The sequence below is a fragment of the Triturus cristatus genome, chromosome 3_2, assembly GCF_964204655.1.
Source record: "Triturus cristatus chromosome 3_2, aTriCri1.1, whole genome shotgun sequence".
Taxonomy (NCBI): Eukaryota; Metazoa; Chordata; class Amphibia; order Caudata; family Salamandridae; genus Triturus; species Triturus cristatus.
Genome location: NC_140584.1, coordinates 1,215,841,946 through 1,215,865,758, shown reverse-complemented (window position 1 = coordinate 1,215,865,758; position 23,813 = coordinate 1,215,841,946). Strand labels below are relative to the sequence as shown.

The following is a 23,813-nucleotide window of genomic DNA, read 5'->3' as shown; positions in this document are numbered from 1 at the left end:
GGACCAGAGACTGAGAGATAGGCAGGAGCAGAGACTGAGAGATAGGCAGGAGCAGAGACTAAGAGATAGGCAGGAGCAGAGACTAAGAGAGAGGCAGGAGCCGAGACTAAGAGAGAGGCAGGAGCAGAGACTAAGAAGACAGGACCAGAGACTGAGAGATAGACAGGACCAGAGACTGAGAGATAGACAGGACCAGAGACTGAGAGATAGACAGGACCAGAGACTGAGAGATAGGCAGGAGCGGAGACTGAGAGATAGGCAGGAGCAGAGACTGAGAGAGAGGCAGGAGCAGAGACTAAGAGAGAGGCAGGAGCAGAGACTAAGAGAGAGGCAGGAGCAGAGACTGAAAGATAGGCAGGAGCAGAGACTGAGAGATAGACAGGAGCAGAGACTGAGAGATAGGCAGGACCAGAGACTAAGAGATAGGCAGGAGCAGAGTCTGAGAGATAGGCATAAGCAGAGACTGAGAGATAGGCAGGAGCAGAGACTGAGAGATAGGCAGGAGCAGAGACTGAGAGATATGCAGGAGCAGAGACTAAGAGAGAGGCAGGAGCAGAGACTGAGAGATAGGCAGGAGCAGTGACTGAGAGATAGGCAGGAGCAGAGACCGAGAGATAGACAGGAGCAGAGACCGAGAGATAGGCAGGAGCAGTGACTGAGAGATAGGCAGGAGAAGTGAATGAGATAGGCAGGAGCAGAGACTGAGAGATGGGCAGGAGCAGAGACTGATAGATAGGCAGGAGCAGAGACTGAGAGATAGGCAGGAGCAGAGACTGAGAGAGAGGCAGGAGCAGAGACTGAGAGAGAGGCAGGAGCAGAGACTAAGAGAGAGGCAGGAGCAGAGACTGAGAAATAGGCAGGAGCAGAGACTGAGAGATAGGCAGGAGCAGAGACTGAGAGATAGGCAGGACCAGAGACTGAGAGATAGGCAGCAGCACAGACTGAGAGATAGGCAGGAGCAGAGACTTAGAGATAGGCAGGAGCAGAGACTGAGAGATGGGCAGGAGCAGAGACTGATAGATAGGCAGGAGCAGAGACTGAGAGATAGGCAGGAGCAGAGACTAAGAGATAGGCAGGAGCAGAGACTAAGAGAGAGGCAGGAGCCGAGACTAAGAGAGAGGCAGGAGCAGAGACTAAGAAGACAGGACCAGAGACTGAGAGATAGACAGGACCAGAGACTGAGAGATAGACAGGACCAGAGACTGAGAGATAGACAGGACCAGAGACTGAGAGATAGGCAGGAGCGGAGACTGAGAGATAGGCAGGAGCAGAGACTGAGAGAGAGGCAGGAGCAGAGACTAAGAGAGAGGCAGGAGCAGAGACTAAGAGAGAGGCAGGAGCAGAGACTGAAAGATAGGCAGGAGCAGAGACTGAGAGATAGACAGGAGCAGAGACTGAGAGATAGGCAGGACCAGAGACTAAGAGATAGGCAGGAGCAGAGTCTGAGAGATAGGCATAAGCAGAGACTGAGAGATAGGCAGGAGCAGAGACTGAGAGATAGGCAGGAGCAGAGACTGAGAGATATGCAGGAGCAGAGACTAAGAGAGAGGCAGGAGCAGAGACTGAGAGATAGGCAGGAGCAGTGACTGAGAGATAGGCAGGAGCAGAGACCGAGAGATAGACAGGAGCAGAGACCGAGAGATAGGCAGGAGCAGTGACTGAGAGATAGGCAGGAGAAGTGAATGAGATAGGCAGGAGCAGAGACTGAGAGATGGGCAGGAGCAGAGACTGATAGATAGGCAGGAGCAGAGACTGAGAGATAGGCAGGAGCAGAGACTGAGAGAGAGGCAGGAGCAGAGACTGAGAGAGAGGCAGGAGCAGAGACTAAGAGAGAGGCAGGAGCAGAGACTGAGAAATAGGCAGGAGCAGAGACTGAGAGATAGGCAGGAGCAGAGACTGAGAGATAGGCAGGACCAGAGACTGAGAGATAGGCAGCAGCACAGACTGAGAGATAGGCAGGAGCAGAGACTTAGAGATAGGCAGGAGCAGAGACTGAGAGATGGGCAGGAGCAGAGACTGATAGATAGGCAGGAGCAGAGACTTAGAGATAGGCAGGAGCAGAGACTGAGGGATAGGCAGGAGCAGAGACTAAGAGATAGGCAGGAGCAGAGACTAAGGGATAGACAGGAGCAGAGACTGAGAGATAGGCAGGAGCAGAGACTGAGAGATAGGCAGGAGCAGAGACTGATAGATAGGCAGGAGCAGAGACTTAGAGATAGGCAGGAGCAGAGACTGAGAGATAGACAGGAGCAGAGACTGAGAGATAGACAGGACCAGAGACTGAGAGAGAGGCAGGAGCCGAGACTGAGAGATAGGCAGGAGCAGAGACTGAGAGATAGGCAGGAGCAGAGACTAAGAGAGAGGCAGGAACAGAGACTAAGAGAGAGGCAGGAGCAGAGACTGAGAGAGAGGCAGGAGCAGAGACTGAGAGATAGGCAGGAGCACAGACTGAGAGATAGGCAGGAGCAGAGACTAAGAGAGAAGCAGGAGCAGAGACTGAGAGATAGGCAGGAGCAGAGACTGAGAGATAGGCAGGAGCAGAGACTAAGAAGACAGAACCAGAGACTGAGAGATAGACAGGACCAGAGACTGAGAGATAGACAGGACCAGAGACTGAGAGATAGACAGGACCAGAGACTGAGAGATAGGCAGGAGCAGAGACTGAGAGATAGACAGGAGCAGAGACTGAGAGATGGGCAGGAGCAGAGACTGATAGATAGGCAGGAGCAGAGACTTAGAGATAGGCAGGAGCCGAGACTGAGAGATAGACAGGACCAGAGACTGAGAGATAGGCAGGAGCAGAGACTGAGAGATAGGCAGGAGTAGAGACTGAGAGATAGGCAGGAGCAGAGACTGAGAGAGAGGCAGGAGCAGAGACTGAGAGATAGGCAGGAGCAGAGACTGAGAGATAGGCAGGAGCAGAGACTGAGAGATAGGCAGGAGCAGAGACTGAGAGATAGGCAGGAGCACAGACTGAGAGATAGGCAGGAGCAGAGACTAAGAAGACAGAACCAGAGACTGAGAGATAGACAGGACCAGAGACTGAGAGATAGACAGGACCAGAGACTGAGAGATAGACAGGACCAGAGACTAAGAGATAGGCAGGAGCAGAGACTGAGATATAGGCAGGAGCAGAGACTAAGAGATAGGCAGGAGCACAGACTGAGAGATAGGCAGGAGCAGAGACTAAGAGAGAGGCAGGAGCAGAGACTGAAAGATAGGCAGGAGCAGAGACTGAGAGATAGGCAGGAGCAGAGACTGAGAGAGAGGCAGGAGCAGAGACTGAGAGAGAGGCAGGAGCAGAGACTGAGAGAGAGGCAGGAGCAGAGACTGAGAGATAGGCAGGAGCAGAGACTGAGAGAAAGGCAGGAGCAGAGACTGAGAGATAGGCAGGAGCAGAGACTAAGAGATAGGCAGGAGCAGAGACTAAGAGAGAGGCAGGAGCAGAGACTGAGAGATAGGCAGGAGCAGAGATTGAGAGATAGGCAGGAGCAGAGACTAAGAAGACAGAACCAGAGACTGAGAGATAGACAGGACCAGAGACTGAGAGATAGACAGGACCAGAGACTGAGAGATAGACAGGACCAGAGACTGAGAGATAGGCAGGAGCAGAGACTGAGAGATAGGCAGGAGCAGAGACTGAGATATAGGCAGGAGCAGAGACTGAGAGATAGACAGGAGCAGAGACTGAGAGATAGGCAGGAGCAGAGACTGAGAGAGAGGCAGGAGCAGAGACTGAGAGAGAGGCAGGAGCAGAGACTGAGAGAGAGGCAGGAGCAGAGACTGAGAGATAGGCAGGAGCAGAGACTGAGAGATAGGCAGGAGCAGAGACTGAGAGATAGGCAGGAGAAGTGACTGAGAGATAGGCAGGAGTAGAGACTGAGAGATAGGCAGGAGCAGAGACTGAGAGATAGACAGGAGCAGAGACCGAGAGATAGGCAGGAGCAGTGACTGAGAGATAGGCAGGAGAAGTGAATGAGATAGGCAGGAGCAGAGACTGAGAGATAGGCAGGAGCAGAGACTGAGAGATAGGCAGGAACAGAGACTAAGAGAGAGGCAGGAGCAGAGACTGAGAGATAGACAGGACCAGAGACTGAGAGATAGACAGGACCAGAGACTGAGAGATAGGCAGGAGCAGAGACTGAGAGATAGGCAGGAGCAGAGACTAAGAGATAGGCAGGAGCAGAGACTAAGAGAGAGGCAGGAGCCGAGACTAAGAGAGAGGCAGGAGCAGAGACTAAGAAGACAGGACCAGAGACTGAGAGATAGACAGGACCAGAGACTGAGAGATAGACAGGACCAGAGACTGAGAGATAGACAGGACCAGAGACTGAGAGATAGGCAGGAGCGGAGACTGAGAGATAGGCAGGAGCAGAGACTGAGAGAGAGGCAGGAGCAGAGACTAAGAGAGAGGCAGGAGCAGAGACTAAGAGAGAGGCAGGAGCAGAGACTGAAAGATAGGCAGGAGCAGAGACTGAGAGATAGACAGGAGCAGAGACTGAGAGATAGGCAGGACCAGAGACTAAGAGATAGGCAGGAGCAGAGTCTGAGAGATAGGCAGGAGCAGAGACTGAGAGATAGGCAGGAGCAGAGACTGAGAGATAGGCAGGAGCAGAGACTGAGAGATATGCAGGAGCAGAGACTAAGAGAGAGGCAGGAGCAGAGACTGAGAGATAGGCAGGAGCAGTGACTGAGAGATAGGCAGGAGCAGAGACCGAGAGATAGACAGGAGCAGAGACCGAGAGATAGGCAGGAGCAGTGACTGAGAGATAGGCAGGAGAAGTGAATGAGATAGGCAGGAGCAGAGACTGAGAGATGGGCAGGAGCAGAGACTGATAGATAGGCAGGAGCAGAGACTTAGAGATAGGCAGGAGCAGAGACTGAGAGATAGGCAGGAGCAGAGACTGAGAGATAGGCAGGAGCAGAGACTGAGAGAGAGGCAGGAGCAGAGACTGAGAGAGAGGCAGGAGCAGAGACTAAGAGAGAGGCAGGAGCAGAGACTGAGAAATAGGCAGGAGCAGAGACTGAGAGATAGGCAGGAGCAGAGACTGAGAGATAGGCAGGACCAGAGACTGAGAGATAGGCAGCAGCACAGACTGAGAGATAGGCAGGAGCAGAGACTGAGAGATAGGCAGGAGCAGAGACTGAGAGATGGGCAGGAGCAGAGACTGATAGATAGGCAGGAGCAGAGACTTAGAGATAGGCAGGAGCAGAGACTGAGGGATAGGCAGGAGCAGAGACTAAGAGATAGGCAGGAGCAGAGACTAAGGGATAGACAGGAGCAGAGACTGAGAGATAGGCAGGAGCAGAGACTGAGAGATAGGCAGGAGCAGAGACTGATAGATAGGCAGGAGCAGAGACTTAGAGATAGGCAGGAGCAGAGACTGAGAGATAGACAGGAGCAGAGACTGAGAGATAGACAGGACCAGAGACTGAGAGAGAGGCAGGAGCCGAGACTGAGAGATAGGCAGGAGCAGAGACTGAGAGATAGGCAGGAGCAGAGACTAAGAGAGAGGCAGGAACAGAGACTAAGAGAGAGGCAGGAGCAGAGACTGAGAGAGAGGCAGGAGCAGAGACTGAGAGATAGGCAGGAGCACAGACTGAGAGATAGGCAGGAGCAGAGACTAAGAGAGAAGCAGGAGCAGAGACTGAGAGATAGGCAGGAGCAGAGACTGAGAGATAGGCAGGAGCAGAGACTAAGAAGACAGAACCAGAGACTGAGAGATAGACAGGACCAGAGACTGAGAGATAGACAGGACCAGAGACTGAGAGATAGACAGGACCAGAGACTGAGAGATAGGCAGGAGCAGAGACTGAGAGATAGACAGGAGCAGAGACTGAGAGATGGGCAGGAGCAGAGACTGATAGATAGGCAGGAGCAGAGACTTAGAGATAGGCAGGAGCCGAGACTGAGAGATAGACAGGACCAGAGACTGAGAGATAGGCAGGAGCAGAGACTGAGAGATAGGCAGGAGCAGAGACTGAGAGATAGGCAGGAGCAGAGACTGAGAGAGAGGCAGGAGCAGAGACTGAGAGATAGGCAGGAGCAGAGACTGAGAGATAGGCAGGAGCAGAGACTGAGAGATAGGCAGGAGCAGAGACTGAGAGATAGGCAGGAGCACAGACTGAGAGATAGGCAGGAGCAGAGACTAAGAAGACAGAACCAGAGACTGAGAGATGGACAGGACCAGAGACTGAGAGATAGACAGGACCAGAGACTGAGAGATAGACAGGACCAGAGACTAAGAGATAGGCAGGAGCAGAGACTGAGAGATAGGCAGGAGCAGAGACTGAGATATAGGCAGGAGCAGAGACTAAGAGATAGGCAGGAGCACAGACTGAGAGATAGGCAGGAGCAGAGACTAAGAGAGAGGCAGGAGCAGAGACTGAAAGATAGGCAGGAGCAGAGACTGAGAGATAGGCAGGAGCAGAGACTGAGAGAGAGGCAGGAGCAGAGACTGAGAGAGAGGCAGGAGCAGAGACTGAGAGAGAGGCAGGAGCAGAGACTGAGAGATAGGCAGGAGCAGAGACTGAGAGAAAGGCAGGAGCAGAGACTGAGAGATAGGCAGGAGCAGAGACTAAGAGATAGGCAGGAGCAGAGACTAAGAGAGAGGCAGGAGCAGAGACTGAGAGATAGGCAGGAGCAGAGATTGAGAGATAGGCAGGAGCAGAGACTAAGAAGACAGAACCAGAGACTGAGAGATAGACAGGACCAGAGACTGAGAGATAGACAGGACCAGAGACTGAGAGATAGACAGGACCAGAGACTGAGAGATAGGCAGGAGCAGAGACTGAGAGATAGGCAGGAGCAGAGACTGAGATATAGGCAGGAGCAGAGACTGAGAGATAGACAGGAGCAGAGACTGAGAGATAGGCAGGAGCAGAGACTGAGAGAGAGGCAGGAGCAGAGACTGAGAGAGAGGCAGGAGCAGAGACTGAGAGAGAGGCAGGAGCAGAGACTGAGAGATAGGCAGGAGCAGAGACTGAGAGATAGGCAGGAGCAGAGACTGAGAGATAGGCAGGAGAAATGACTGAGAGATAGGCAGGAGCAGAGACTGAGAGATAGACAGGAGCAGAGACCGAGAGATAGGCAGGAGCAGTGACTGAGAGATAGGCAGGAGAAGTGAATGAGATAGGCAGGAGCAGAGACTGAGAGATAGGCAGGAGCAGAGACTGAGAGAGAGGCAGGAGCAGAGACTGAGAGATAGGCAGGAGCAGAGACTGAGAGATAGGCAGGAGCAGAGACTAAGAGAGAGGCAGGAGCAGAGACTGAGAGATGGGCAGGAGCAGAGACTGATAGATAGGCAGGAGCAGAGACTTAGAGATAGGCAGGAGCAGAGACTGAGAGATAGGCAGGAGCAGAGACTAAGAGAGAGGCAGGAGCAGAGACTGAGAGATGGGCAGGAGCAGAGACTGATAGATAGGCAGGAGCAGAGACTTAGAGATAGGCAGGAGCAGAGACTGAGGGATAGGCAGGAGCAGAGACTAAGAGATAGGCAGGAGCAGAGACTAAGAGATAGACAGGAGCAGAGACTGAGAGATGGGCAGGAGCAGAGACTTAGAGAGAGGCAGGAGCAGAGACTGAGAAATAGGCAGGAGCAGAGACTGATAGATAGGCAGGAGCAGAGACTGAGAGATAGGCAGGAGCAGAGACTGAGAGATAGGCAGCAGCACAGACTGAGAGATAGGCAGGAGCAGAGACTGAGAGATAGGCAGGAGCAGAGACTGAGAGATAGGCAGGAACAGAGACTAAGAGAGAGGCAGGAGCAGAGACTGAGAGATAGACAGGACCAGAGACTGAGAGATAGACAGGACCAGAGACTGAGATATAGGCAGGAGCAGAGACTGAGAGATAGGCAGGAGCAGAGACTAAGAGATAGGCAGGAGCAGAGACTAAGAGAGAGGCAGGAGCTGAGACTAAGAGAGAGGCAGGAGCAGAGACTAAGAAGACAGGACCAGAGACTGAGAGATAGACAGGACCAGAGACTGAGAGATAGACAGGACCAGAGACTGAGAGATAGACAGGACCAGAGACTGAGAGATAGGCAGGAGCGGAGACTGAGAGATAGGCAGGAGCAGAGACTGAGAGAGAGGCAGGAGCAGAGACTAAGAGAGAGGCAGGAGCAGAGACTAAGAGAGAGGCAGGAGCAGAGACTGAAAGATAGGCAGGAGCAGAGACTGAGAGATAGACAGGAGCAGAGACTGAGAGATAGGCAGGACCAGAGACTAAGAGATAGGCAGGAGCAGAGTCTGAGAGATAGGCAGGAGCAGAGACTGAGAGATAGGCAGGAGCAGAGACTGAGAGATAGGCAGGAGCAGAGACTGAGAGATATGCAGGAGCAGAGACTAAGAGAGAGGCAGGAGCAGAGACTGAGAGATAGGCAGGAGCAGTGACTGAGAGATAGGCAGGAGCAGAGACCGAGAGATAGACAGGAGCAGAGACCGAGAGATAGGCAGGAGCAGTGACTGAGAGATAGGCAGGAGAAGTGAATGAGATAGGCAGGAGCAGAGACTGAGAGATGGGCAGGAGCAGAGACTGATAGATAGGCAGGAGCAGAGACTTAGAGATAGGCAGGAGCAGAGACTGAGAGATAGGCAGGAGCAGAGACTGAGAGATAGGCAGGAGCAGAGACTGAGAGAGAGGCAGGAGCAGAGACTGAGAGAGAGGCAGGAGCAGAGACTAAGAGAGAGGCAGGAGCAGAGACTGAGAAATAGGCAGGAGCAGAGACTGAGAGATAGGCAGGAGCAGAGACTGAGAGATAGGCAGGACCAGAGACTGAGAGATAGGCAGCAGCACAGACTGAGAGATAGGCAGGAGCAGAGACTGAGAGATAGGCAGGAGCAGAGACTGAGAGATGGGCAGGAGCAGAGACTGATAGATAGGCAGGAGCAGAGACTTAGAGATAGGCAGGAGCAGAGACTGAGGGATAGGCAGGAGCAGAGACTCAGAGATAGGCAGGAGCAGAGACTAAGAGATAGACAGGAGCAGAGACTGAGAGATAGGCAGGAGCAGAGACTGAGAGATAGGCAGGAGCAGAGACTGATAGATAGGCAGGAGCAGAGACTTAGAGATAGGCAGGAGCAGAGACTGAGAGATAGACAGGAGCAGAGACTGAGAGATAGACAGGACCAGAGACTGAGAGAGAGGCAGGAGCCGAGACTGAGAGATAGGCAGGAGCAGAGACTGAGAGATAGGCAGGAGCAGAGACTAAGAGATAGGCAGGAGCAGAGACTGAGAGACAGGAGCAGAGACTGAGAGATAGGCAGGAGCAGAGACTAAGAAGACAGGACCAGAGACTGAGAGATAGACAGGACCAGAGACTGAGAGATAGACAGGACCAGAGACTGAGAGATAGACAGGACCAGAGACTGAGAGATAGGCAGGAGCGGAGACTGAGAGATAGGCAGGAGCGGAGACTGAGAGATGGGCAGGAGCAGAGACTGATAGATAGGCAGGAGCAGAGACTTAGAGAGGGGCAGGAGCGGAGACTGAGAGAGAGGCAGGAGCAGAGACTGAGAGATAGGCAGGAGCAGAGACTGAGAGAGAGGCAGGAGCAGAGACTAAGAGAGAGGCAGGAGCAGAGACTAAGAGAGAGGCAGGAGCAGAGACTAAGAGAGAGGCAGGAGCAGAGACTAAGAGAGAGGCAGGAGCAGAGACTAAGAGAGAGGCAGGAGCAGAGACTAAGAGAGAGGCAGGAGCAGAGACTAAGAGAGAGGCAGGAGCAGAGACTGAGAGAGAGGCAGGAGCAGAGACTGAGAGACAGGCAGCAGCAGAGACTGAGAGATAGGCAGGAGCAGAGACTAAGAGAGAGGTAGGAGCAGAGACTGAGAGAGAGGCAGGAGCAGAGACTGAGAGAGAGGCAGGAGCAGTGACTGAGAGATAGGCAGGAGCAGAGACTGAGAGAGAGACAGGAGCAGAGACTGAGAGAGAGGCAGGAGCAGAGACTGAGAGAGAGGCAGGAGCAGAGACTAAGAGAGAGGCAGGAGCAGAGACTAAGAGAGAGGCAGGAGCAGAGACTGAGAGATAGGCAGGAGCAGAGACTGAGAGAGAGGCAGGAGCAGAGACTAAGAGAGAGGCAGGAGCAGAGACTAAGAGAGAGGCAGGAGCAGAGACTGAAAGATAGGCAGGAGCAGAGACTGAGAGATAGACAGGAGCAGAGACTGAGAGATAGGCAGGACCAGAGACTAAGAGATAGGCAGGAGCAGAGTCTGAGAGATAGGCAGGAGCAGAGACTGAGAGAGAGGCAGGAGCAGAGACTAAGAGAGAGGCAGGAGCAGAGACTAAGAGAGAGGCAGGAGCAGAGACTAAGAGAGAGGCAGGAGCAGAGACTAAGAGAGAGGCAGGAGCAGAGACTAAGAGAGAGGCAGGAGCAGAGACTAAGAGAGAGGCAGGAGCAGAGACTGAGAGAGAGGCAGGAGCAGAGACTGAGAGACAGGCAGCAGCAGAGACTGAGAGATAGGCAGGAGCAGAGACTAAGAGAGAGGCAGGAGCAGAGACTGAGAGAGAGGCAGGAGCAGAGACTGAGAGAGAGGCAGGAGCAGTGACTGAGAGATAGGCAGGAGCAGAGACTGAGAGAGAGACAGGAGCAGAGACTGAGAGAGAGGCAGGAGCAGAGACTGAGAGAGAGGCAGGAGCAGAGACTAAGAGAGAGGCAGGAGCAGAGACTAAGAGAGAGGCAGGAGCAGAGATTGAGATATAGGCAGGAGCAGAGACTGAGAGATAGACAGGAGCAGAGACTGAGAGGTAGGCAGGAGCAGAGACTAAGAGATAGGCAGGAGCAGAGACTGAGAGATAGGCAGGAGCAGAGACTGAGAGATAGGGAGGAGCAGAGACTGAGAGAGAGGCAGGAGCAGAGACTGAGAGACAGGAGCAGAGACTGAGAGATAGGCAGGAGCAGAGACTGAGAGAGATAGGCAGGAGCAGAGACTGAGAGAGAGGCAGGAGCAGAGACTGAGAGATAGGCAGGAGCAGAGACTGAGAGACAGGCAGCAGCAGAGACTGAGAGATAGGCAGGAGCAGAGACTAAGACAGAGGCAGGAGCAGAGACTGAGAGATAGGCAGGAGCAGAGACTGAGAGATAGGCAGGAGCAGAGACTGAGAGATAGGCAGGAGCAGAGACTGAGAGATAGGCAGGAGCAGAGACTGAGAGAGAGGCAGGAGCAGAGACTGAGAGATAGGCAGGAGCAGAGACTGAGAGATAGGCAGGAGCAGAGACTGAGAGATAGGCAGGAGCAGAGACTGAGAGATAGGCAGGAGCAGAGACTGAGAGAGAGGCAGGAGCAGAGACTGAGAGAGAGGCAGGAGCAGAGACTAAGAGAGAGGCAGGAGCAGAGACTAAGAGATAGGCAGGAGCAGAGACTGAGAGAGAGGCAGGAGCAGAGACTAAGAGAGAGGCAGGAGCAGAGACTAAGAGATAGGCAGGAGCAGAGACTGAGAGAGAGGCAGGAGCAGAGACTGAGAGATAGACAGGACCAGAGACTAAGACAGAGGCAGGAGCAGAGACTGAGAGATAGGCAGGAGCAGAGACTGAGAGATAGGCAGGAGCAGAGACTAAGAGAGAGGCTGGAGCAGAGACTGAGAGATGGGCAGGAGCAGAGACTAAGAGATAGGCAGGAGCAGAGACTGAGAGAGAGGCAGGAGCAGAGACTGAGGGATAGGCAGGAGCAGAGACTGAGAGATAGGCAGGAGCAGAGACTAAGAGATAGACAGGAGCAGAGACTGAGAGATGGGCAGGAGCAGAGACTAAGACAGAGGCAGGAGCAGAGACTGAGAGATGGGCAGGAGCAAAGACTAAGAGATAGGCAGGAGCAGAGACTGAGAGATAGGCAGGAGCAGAGACTGAGAGATAGGCAGGAGCAGAGACTGAGAGATAGGCAGGAGCAGAGACTGAGAGATAGGCAGGAGCAGAGACTGAGAGATAGGCAGGAGCAGAGACTGAGAGATAGACAGGAGCAGAGACTGAGAGATAGACAGGAGCAGAGACTAAGAGATAGGCAGGAGCAGAGACTGAGAGAGAGACAGGAGCAGAGACTGAGAGATAGACAGGAGCAGAGACTGAGAGATAGGCAGGAGCAGAGACTGAGAGATAGGCAGGAGCAGAGACTGAGAGATAGGCAGGAGCAGAGACTAAGAAGACAGAACCAGAGACTGAGAGATAGACAGGACCAGAGACTGAGAGATAGGCAGGAGCAGAGACTGAGAGAGAGGCAGGAGCAGAGACTGAGAGATAGACAGGAGCAGAGACTGAGAGATAGGCAGGAGCAGAGACTGAGAGATAGACAGGAGCAGAGACTGAGAGATAGGCAGGAGCAGAGACTGAGAGATAGGCAGGAGCAGAGACTGAGAGAGAGACAGGACCAGAGACTGAGAGATAGGCAGGAGCAGAGACTGAGAGATAGGCAGGAGCAGAGACTGAGAGAGAGACAGGACCAGAGACTGAGAGATAGGCAGGAGCAGAGACTGAGAGAGAGGCAGGAGCCGAGACTGAGAGATAGGCAAGAGCAGAGACTGAGAGAGAGGCAGGAGCAGAGACTGAGAGATAGACAGGACCAGAGACTGAGAGATGGGCAGGAGCCGAGACTGCAGTGCAATCAATGCTGGGCATAGTTACGGTACAATCGAAGAATCTGATGATGGACATGGAAAAATCAATTATAACGCCGTGCTTTGGGTAACACCAGCAGTCCTGAGGCAGCTCCCTGTCCAACTGATAAGACTTCTGACATCCAAGCAGTGCTTAAGGAATATGGTTGAATAATCTCACATTGATAGTAACTCTGCATGAATTAATGAAGCTAAATCTTTCATTAGCAATTTTAAATTATTGAATGACCTGATGTTATCTGCTTCCTTGTGTTAGATGCTGAAACTAGTGGGAGAGCAAAAAGAAAAGCCTTTCCATGCAGTCAATCGTCTGCCTGTGAAATAAAGATTAGTTTGTCACAGAAAAGTGACTCATTTGTTACCCTTTTTATAAACTCAAAATCTTTGAAAAGTGCTTTTCTCGAGAGAAGTTAGCGTTCTTTCGATGTGATAAGTTCATTAACACCTGTAAGGAGAAGCAGTGTTCCAAAAGCTATCGCTACCTTTCTTGTCGCTATGCTGCTTTGCGTGAGGCTTGATAATAGGAGAAATGTCGCTTAGCGACCTTTCTCCCGTTAACCCGGGAGGAACGTCCACTTTGCATCTCATTAGAGATGCAAAGATGGACGTTAGGAATCCAGGCACTAAGGCAAGGTTTCACGCGATAGCGTGACCTTGCTGATATGGCGATAAAATTATCGCCGCTTTACGTCCGAAAACGGCCGCAAAAACGGCAATAATTTTCTATTGCCGCCTTGTAGATATGCCCCTAACTTTTGTAGCAGATTTTTTTTAGAAAGCCTTCTTTGTGTCAGATTGATTTAGTATGTGAGGGGTGTACCTGTGTAACACCGTGTACTGTTTAACACCTGATAGAATTTTCAATTCGGTGACGAAATCTTGTTTAAACCCCCAGCTTCCCCACTTGAATGAAATATGTGATCTTAGTCAAAAGGCTTTACAACTTTACATTGTAAAATATTACTGAAGCTGTCCAAAAATTGTTAAAACAGATCTTCAATTTTCATCATTTTCATTCATTCATTTAGGGTGAATAACAGAACTCAAAAGCACATGATGATTCTTCGAATCTTTATTCACAATTGGACAGCCTTAGTCAACCAGTGTTGCACCTTTCTTAAGAACTTCTTGAGGGTTGAAACAAATGCAAAACAAAAACATAGATTTATTAGCAACGTGAGTAAAAAGCCATTTAAAACAATATTTATTATTAGTAGCATCGCTTGTATTATAATTGCTTATGGAAAACTTCCCCCTACTAGTGTGTTGTTAGTAGACATATGTTCCGGTTGTACTAGTCATCTAAAACCCATTAGTATCACGTGTTTCAATATGTAATTTAGAACACATGCAAGCATGTGCTCACTTAAGAAGGACTCAACTTAATGTGTTATTTTCTTATTATGTTTGTGTCTGGATCATATAAGTTATCAAAACCCCATGGTTTCCATATTCAGCCATAAATAATTGTTTAAAGGTTGTATATACTACAACCTTTGCCTCTGTGAGTAGTGTTTCACCTTTGCCTCTGTGAGTAGTGTTTCACCTTTGCCTCTGTAAGTAGTGTTTCACCTTTGCCTCTGTGAGTAGTGTTTCACCTTTGCCTCTGTGAGCAGTGTTTCACCTTTGCCTCTGTGAGCAGTGTTTCACCTTTGCCTCTGTGAGCAGTGTTTCACCTTTGCCTCTGTGAGTAGTGTTTCACCTTTGCCTCTGTAAGTAGTGTTTCACCTTTGCCTCTGTGTGAGTAGTGTTTCACCTTTGCCTCTGTGAGCAGTGTTTCACCTTTGCCTCTGTGAGCAGTGTTTCACCTTTGCCTCTGTGAGTAGTGTTTCACCTTTGCCTCTGTAAGTAGTGTTTCACCTTTGCCTCTGTGAGCAGTGTTTCACCTTTGCCTCTGTGAGCAGTGTTTCACCTTTGCCTCTGTGAGCAGTGTTTCACCTATGCCTCTGTGAGCAGTGTTTCACCTATGCCTCTGTGAGCAGTGTTTCACCTTTGCCTCTGTGAGCAGTGTTTCACCTTTGCCTCTGTGAGCAGTGTTTCACCTTTGCCTCTGTGAGTAGTGTTTCACCTATGCCTCTGTGAGTAGTGTTTCACCTTTGCCTCTGTAAGTAGTGTTTCACCTTTGCCTCTGTGAGCAGTGTTTCACCTTTGCCTCTGTGAGTAGTGTTTCACCTTTGCCTCTGTGAGTAGTGTTTCACCTTTGCCTCTGTGAGCAGTGTTTCACCTATGCCTCTGTGAGTAGTGTTTCACCTTTGCCTCTGTAAGTAGTGTTTCACCTTTGCCTCTGTAAGTAGTGTTTCACCTATGCCTCTGTAAGTAGTGTTTCACCTTTCCCTCTGTGAGTAGTGTTTCACCTTTGCCTCTGTGAGCAGTGTTTCACCTTTGCCTCTGTGAGTAGTGTTTCACCTTTGCCTCTGTGAGTAGTGTTTCACCTTTCCCTCTGTGAGTAGTGTTTCACCTTTGCCTCTGTGAGCAGTGTTTCACCTTTGCCTCTTTGAGCAGTGTTTCACCTTTGCCTCTGTAAGTAGTGTTTCACCTTTGCCTCTGTGAGCAGTGTTTCACCTTTGCCTCTGTGAGCAGTGTTTCACCTTTGCCTCTGTAAGTAGTGTTTCACCTTTGCCTCTGTGAGCAGTGTTTCACCTTTGCCTCTGTGGGCAGTGTTTCACCTTTGCCTCTGTGAGCAGTGTTTCACCTTTGCCTCTTTGAGTAGTGTTTCACCTTTGCCTCTGTAAGTAGTGTTTCACCTTTGCCTCTGTGAGTAGTGTTTCACCTTTGCCTCTGTGAGCAGTCTTCCACCTTTGCCTCTGTGAGTAGTGTTTCACCTTTGCCTCTGTGAGCAGTATTTCACCTTTGCCTCTGTGGGCAGTGTTTCACCTTTGCCTCTGTGAGCAGTGTTTCACCTTTGCCTCTTTGAGTAGTGTTTCACCTTTGCCTCTGTAAGTAGTGTTTCACCTTTGCCTCTGTGAGTAGTGTTTCACCTTTGCCTCTGTGAGCAGTCTTTCACCTTTGCCTCTGTGAGTAGTGTTTCACCTTTGCCTCTGTGAGCAGTGTTTCACCTTTGCCTCTGTGAATAGTGTTTCACCTCCAAAGCAACCAGCATAACATGGATGCCAGCCCATTCTCTGCAAACATAAGAATTCAAAGGCCAAGGAATCGGGCTCATGCCTGGTACATTTATTGTTTTAAGACTATGAAAGATATACTTCTTTGCCAGGAGAATGGCATTGACCACATTTCAGCTGCGGAGGGTGGGTTGGCTCTTCACAGTTTTCAGAGCTACTATCTAAGGGCACAGCTTCCATGGGTGACGCAGTGGATGGCGAGCAGATACGCCCCAGGGGAGGAAATGGGCCCTTGTGTTCCTGTTCTTCGTAGGCCATCTCAAGTACTTCTTCGTCTTCATAGTCCCAGTGCTGGAGACACTACCGAAGTTCAAGTGTTGTGCAGATGCTGGACTAGAAGCGTGCAGAGGACACGGGTGAAGTTACCGGACTCTCCGTATGTCCCCCTGGAGAAACTGACACGTGAGGGAGATTGGCGGGAACTAGCAGACTGGGTAGCCGCGGGCGTGCAAACAATCGTGGCCCTCTTCAAGGCTGAACTGCTGCTTCCATTTGAAGACTTTTAGGAGAGGCATGATCTCCCCTGAGGTCACTTCCTCCTCCATGGTGCGGTCACGATGGCTCTTTGGAAGCACTTGAAGATGGGCCTGTCTGAGCCTCCGCGGGTCTGAGGTCACCTAACCGAAGACATTTAAGGATGTCACCTGTCTCTATAGAATGCAACAAGGAGATTTGTTGTTGCCCCTTGAAACACTTAGCGCCCGCTGGGAGGAGATCCCGTTGCGGAGAAGGACAGGAGACCGTGGTGGACCGCAAGGACTGGGAGACCATTGTGGACAGCAAGGACAGCAGACCATTGTGGACAGCAAGGACGGGGAGACCATTGTGGACAGCAAGGACGGGGAGACCATGGTGGACAGCAAGGACAGGGAGACCATTGTGGACAGCAAGGACAGGAGACCATTGTGGACAGCAAGGACAGGAGACCATTGTGGACAGCAAGGACAGGAGACCATTGTGTACAGCAAGGACTGGGAGACCATTGTGGCCAGCAAGGACTGGGAGACCATTGTGGCCAGCACGGACAGGGAGACCATTGTGGACAGCAAGGACAGGGAGACCATTGTGGACATCAAGGACAGGGAGACCATTGTGAACAGCAAGGACAGGAGACCATTGTGGACAGCAAGGACAGGAAGACCATTGTGGACAGCAAGGACTGGGAGACCATTGTGGAAAGCAAGGGCAGGAGACCATTGTGGACAGCAAGGGCAGGAGACCATTGTGGACAGCAAGGACAGGGAGACCATTGTGTACAGCAAGGACTGGGAGACCATTGTGTACAGCAAGGACAGGAGACCATTGTGGACAGCAAGGACTGGGAGACCATTGTGGCCAGCAAGAACTGGGAGACCATTGTGGCCAGCAAGGACTGGGAGACTATTGTGGCCAGCAAGGACTGGGAGACTAATGTGGCCAGCAAGGACTGGGAGACTAATGTGGCCAGCAAGGACTGGGAGACCAGTGTGGCCAGCAAGGACTGGGAGACCATTGTGGACAGCAAGGACAGGAGACCATTGTGGACAGCAAGGACAGGAGACCCACCATTGTGGACAGCAAGGACAGGGAGACCATTGTGGACAGCAAGGACAGGGAGACCATTGTGTACAGCAAGGACTGGGAGACCATTGTGGACAGCAAGGACTGGGAGACCATTGTGGACAGCAAGGACTGGAGACCATTGTGGAAAGCAAGGACAGGAGACCATTGTGGACAGCAAGGACGGGGAGACCATTGTGGACAGCAAGGACGGGGAGACCATGGTGGACAGCAAGGACAGGGAGACCATTGTGGACAGCAAGTACAGGAGACCATTGTGGACAGCAAGGACAGGGAGACCATTGTGTACAGCAAGGACTGGGAGACCATTGTGGCCAGCAAGGACAGGGAGACCATTGTGGCCAGCAAGGACTGGGAGACCATTGTGGCCAGCAAGGACTGGGAGACTATTGTGGCCAGCAAGGACTGGGAGACTATTGTGGCCAGCAAGGACTGGGAGACCATTGTGGCCAGCAAGGACTGGGAGACCATTGTGGCCAGCAAGGACAGGAGACCATTGTGGACAGCAAGGACTGGGAGACCATTGTGGCCAGCAAGGACAGGGAGACCATTGTGGACAGCAAGGACTGGGAGACTATTGTGGCCAGCATACCAAAAGTGTCTAGAAGTGCACGGTTTAATCCTATCATTTTTTATGTGATACACAGAGTGTATCTTACACCGGGCAGGATTAATAGACACTTTGTGGTAGACAATGCAAAGTGCCCTTGGTATTGTGAGTGAGGGGCTGAGTGTTGCCACATGTTTTGGGGATGCCAGGGATTAAAGGCTTATTGGGAGGCCATTACAGGAGCGGTTGCAGAGGTCACCGAGAGGGCAGCGCAGTGCACTCCTGGCTACTGTCTTATACATTGGTTACCGCACACTGATAAAACTAAGACAACAAGCAGGTTCCAAGATCTAGTGCTTATCCTAGCGAAGAGGGAAATAACCAGGAACTGGAAGACCCCAGGAGGGCCAAGGGTGGACGTTTGGAAAAAGGAACTGAGAAGACGGGCGGGCTATGAGGACGCTGTGAAACTCTGAGAAGCCCAGCGAGGGCGCAGATCGCTTCATGCAGCTATGGCTTGGGGGACATTGGTAGATGCATTACAGCACCCTGACTCCTCGTCCACAGACGAGATGCCGAGCACCTCTTGACCCATGCAACTGCACCGGAACCTGATCTCTCCCTGCGGATAACACACACAAGAGGTGGTTAGAGACCACACCTCTTCGAAGTTCCGGAGGCACTGACTCACATATCACCCTTCACACAGAGGGCCTGATTCACAGAACTAACTTAAGACAAAATCATAAACTTACTACCATTTTGGTATTCACAGAAGGCACTTACTCATTTTGGTATTCACAGAAGGCACTTACTCATTCAGTATTACTACTGTATGTATTGTTGTCATATTTCAGTGTGTGTGAAGCTGAGCATACATTTCTAGCACAACCTATGATAATTCTTTTTAGGTCGAGCATTCAAGACCGCTTGTATATGCTTTAGTATATATTTATATGTTTATGTACTTTGTGGGCTCTGGAGATAAACCCTTGGACTTGTTTGCTTCCGCTTAAGAACTTTTTTTGTTTTCTGTTCAACTGCCTCTATTTAACTGTCTTGATAGAAAACAACTAGTAGAGGTCAGTAAAATACCAGATTTGCTTTCTGCTGAGGGACTATCTTTTTTTTTCTGGCAACTGCCTATATTTAACTTTCTTGATAGAAAACAACCAGCAGAGGTCAGTAAAATACCAGAATCACTTAAGCATTCTCTAGATCCCAGTCCATAGAAATTGACTTCCGCGAGCACCCGTACACAATATTTTTTTTAAATCTTGTATTTTCAGGGATATGACCACCGAAGGCCCTGATTTTATATTAAAAATAGAGCTTTAGACTATACCATTTTCTGCTGAAAGGAAATATTTCTCTCCATGTGTTCCCATACTTGGCGTGTCACGCACTTTGGTGCTTACTTTCCCTCCATGTTAAAGAACAGTAGATGTTTCCACACCTAGGCTAATGTGCTGCATTGCTAAATACATATAAGACCTCAAAGGTGAGACTGATTGCATTGCAAATGCCTGTTTAATATTTTTATTTATTTGCATAGAGCACACTACAGAATTATAGGCACCCTCGCCATGTTTGAATACAACTTTATTAACAAGTCATAGTGCCTAAAAGGCAAGGAGCCAAAGAAAAGAAAAAGATAAAACTGGATTCACCAGGAAGCAAAGCTCGACATTAAACCAGGATATTTCACTGTTTTGCTGAAACTCAGTCACGGGGTCTTGGTTTTCCATCCTCAGCAGAGAGGTCCATATTTCTGGTCCTAACACCTCCAAAAGCCGCAGTGAGAGGGACAAGGCGGCCCTGATGCTACTGATCTTGTAGCGTCTTAAAACTAGAAAATTGTGCTTTGCAGACAGCCTCATCCCTACAGCAGAGGCAAGATTACCGCATAGCTGTGAATCTGCGGTGAGGTATACATGCGGTAAGATGATTACCATATTTAATGCCTCCTTTGAATGGGGGTGTCTGGTGCATAAGCCCCTCTGGATACAGAGTCTTCCCATCTCAGCGCCCTCGCAGCCCCACACCCCAGGCAGGAGTGCGCCCTCAGACCCTGCTGGCGGCTCCTTCTGTGGCGAGAGCTGCGGGGCTGGGGTGGGGTCAGAGGTGTCACTGTTCATGGTTCTGAACCATGGGGCAGCCTCTGCCCAGCTGTGCCTAGAGGCAGGCCAGCTCTGCATCACAGCACTGTCCAAGACCTGCTGTGCATTGAAAGAAGTCCCCAGCATCAGTGTGTTCACCGATCTACAGCGCCAAGATGCCTTCCCAGGGGGAGTGTGGGCGCTCTATCAAGTGAATGTGTAAAAATACAAAATACACAAGTCATTCTAGCTGTTAATGTTAAAGACCCTCACCCATTACTGAAAGATAGCAGGGTTTATAAAACAGACATTTTAAGAGCAATTAACGGCTTTTTTAAACCCCCAAATACTGCACAAATCATATTTTTGCTTCTTAGTGAGGCCATCCATGTAGTTTGCAAGAAGCCCTATCAGCTGGAAGCACTGGCGTCTCCTGAACAAAATCTCCATCCTGCAATGTCTCTGGTTTCCTTTTTAGGTCTCGCCTACGCAGCGCGCATGCGCTGGTTAGGAGGGACTTTAGCCGTCGCCACGCTCATTTTCAAGCACACACTCGTGCTTGTGGCGGCATCCACCTTGCGGGAGTGAGCAGTGGCACGCCACAAGCACGAGTGCAGTGCTTGAAAATGAGCAGACTGCTCTCCCAAGCGTGCACGCGCGCGCACCACTCGCGTGCTTACCTCCTGCTCCCTACCTCATCTCCATGCCAATGCATGTTTCGTTTTTGCACTTCATCTCCACTCTTACGGGAACGAGTGCTCTGTAACCACCTGTGCTGTTGCATCTGCCAGCCAGAAAGTCAGCGGTATCAGTCATGGCAATAACTTGAAAAAAAATCATGCAGAACAACATGTTTTAGGTTTCCATTTCAAGTCCTTCCCAATCTTCCCTTACTAATTTAACTTAGAACGTTTAGTTTTTTTATACCGTGAAATTGTATATGTTCAGGCGAGGTCTTTCTGTTTGTAAACACAACTCTTTTTAATGCCCCGCTCTCGTCTCAGCCGTGTCACATGTGTGCGCGCAGCACTCGCAGGCTCACCTTCTGCTACCTACCTCATCTCCATGTCAATACTTGTTTGTTTCGTCCTACACATGCGCACATGAGTTGGATTCTCTTCCTTATGTGCCGCGTATCCTCTTTGCACATGCTCTGAAACAGGGTTTCTGTTGTGTGCTTGAGCTTCAGATGAGCCCCACGTGTGTAGTTAGTTTCCCATTTAAAAAAAAAAAAAACTAGAAGGAAGCCGGTGCTTTCACTTCTCTGTCAGGGGGTTCACGTGACACGGTTTCACCTCTTCAGCTTTTGCCCATTTACAACTGGGTCTCTACATTTCTACCTTTGAAACTGCAATGAAGAACATATACGAAATGCTCTGCCAGGAGTCAGGAAAAGTGAGTAACCCTTCGTACAAAATCTGTGTTTTTTTCATGGTGACGCGATATAAAAGGTCTGGTGCACAAGAAGTAAAGTGGTTTTCCCGCAGTTATTATACCGCGTTGTCGCCACACCTCATACTTAAAGTTGCCGCCTGGCTCCATGTTACGAAGCGCGGGTTGTTCCACTTCTTCATTTTTGGCTATCAGTGCACTCTGGGAGTTGTGGTTCAAGCTGAAATCATTAATTAAAACGCATGAAAACAATGGTTTTAATAACGAACATACCTGTAGTGGATGCCTTGCTTTTTGATGACTTGGAAGAATCTGGTAACCATTCCAGAAATTCCTTTGTTTACATACCTACTTAATAACAATAATAATAATAGTAATAGTAATAATAATATTATTTTGATTTGCTCTCTCCACGCGCTGTACACAGTATGTCTTCTTCTTTGCTTTCGGATATAAATGTGGATTTGCACTCGTCCTCTTCCAGTCGTGTGATCTGAACCTGCAATAGACGCGGGTGGTAAGGGTGGCCCTCTCTATCTGTTTAGTACAAGTCGTTCACCTGTCGTAGGTCGGATGTTGGTAACCGTGATTGACAGCTCATGTTCTAACGATGTTCATTCGATCGTAGTAACGCTTCAGAAAGTCTCTCGAGCAGCTACAAATAACACATGTGCGTTGGTCTGAGTAAAGCCTGCTTTTATTTTTTTGTTAAATTAAGGTGCACAAAAAAAGTAGCAGACGCAGAAAAGATGAGCCAGTTGCAGCTCAAGATTTTCAAATACGCTCGAGACAGAACAAATCTTAAACAACCATTGGCATAGCCAATAGGTCTCGCCTTTGGGATCTTAGAAATGTTTAGTTATCCAGCACAATATCCTTGGTGCAACAACATCAACTGTTGCATGGCTAAACACTGATAAGGTCCCAAAGACGAGACCTATCGGCTATGCCAATGCTTGTTCAATCAGTTGTGACATCTGTTATTACGTGTAATAAGAACATGGGTTAGCTGCTCAAAGATTAAACAGCAAGGATTAAACTAGTTTGTGAGGATGGTGATTGTGTTACGATGTATTATTTAGAATAAAATACCCTCTGCTGTCCGGTAATAGTCTATTCAAGTCACCTCTGAGTCCCACCACCTTATAGAGCCTTTTTCTTCATTCCTAGATGTGGTGACAGAACTCGCAGTGACGTCACTGTTCTTGTGGTGTGTGACGGAGGTCACTTTATGCGTCATCGTGTTGTTTCTGTGACCCCGGAGGGAAGGCTGGTGTCACAGGGGCTCACAGTGAAGGACTGTGCGTTTCCTGGTTTCTGTGCAGCTCCCAGCGCCTCATCACACACTGTGTCCCTCAAGGCGCACAGGTACAGCCCTGAATCCCCCACTTCACTGCTTTCCTTCCGCAGGTGAAAGGACTTCATCGTCTTATTGTGGGGGGCACTGAAGCCCCTCTGCTCCTTTTCCACAAGGTCCTGCAGCAGCAGTCGAGGGGCTTCACCCGGGGGCTGGAAGTACCAGAAGAGATTGGGGTACCATGTATCCTTATAGGTGCAGTTTATGAACAGGGGGCTCCCCTCAGACACCGACAGCTTCACCGGGGACTGAGACACCGACTGCGCCCCACTTTTACCTGAAATAAAGAGTTAAAAGTGTAAAAACGGAGCAGGACGTATTATGCATTAATGCCCGGGCTGTTATCGGGGAGACAAACACAGAAAGAACAAAACAAAGATAAAACCTTTCAACACATTGTTCATTTAGAGACTCGAAGGACCCTAGAATGGTTGTCAATATTCATGGTTTTTAATTGCCAACTGAGGTCCAAACGGATACTTATTTGCAACTCCATTTGTATATTTAAATTAGTAATAACTTTGTACAACAAACATCACCAGGTGGCTGCAGATTACAAATGAAATGTAATTTACCGCCATAAATCTGTTCATTTAAACCACCTGAGACTGTTTAAAATCTGACTCCATGTCAGACAGATTATCCCACCAAACTATTTATAATAATGCTCAGTCACAGATGAGCACACACGAGCCTGCCAGGCCATCCTTGCAGCAGGCGCATGCTACACACCTGACTTTCTTTGTAAAATAAATGCAACAATACATGTTGCACACAATAGAACATGTTACACACCTGTCACCAGGAGCAGGAGGGCCATGTACTGCAGAGGAGAAGACATCTCTGCAGGACGGAGCTGAGATCACAACTGGTGCATCCGCGGCCTGTGCTGAGGCTGAGTGAGCTCAGCCCCCCCCTGGCACCATGCCCAGGGGTGCCAGCTGTAGACTTCCTGCTGACGTCACAGCCCTCGCACTCAGCCACCAGGAGGAGGAGGAGGTGTAATGCGCCCTTCAGCATCCACAGGCTGATAAATACACAACAATCATAAGCATGTTTTAGGGTCCCAGCCCTCTTCTCTTAGCTGATGAACCTGCTCTAAGACTCAGCACAAGCGCCAAGAAGCTGC

General features: G+C 50.1%; 1 pseudogene; it reads right to left on the bottom strand.

Annotated features, from left to right (window-relative positions):
* Positions 1-22,563: 22,563 nt before the first annotated feature.
* Positions 22,564-23,525, bottom strand: LOC146859487 (T cell receptor alpha variable 3 pseudogene; annotated as a pseudogene).
* Positions 23,526-23,813: the final 288 nt, after the last annotated feature.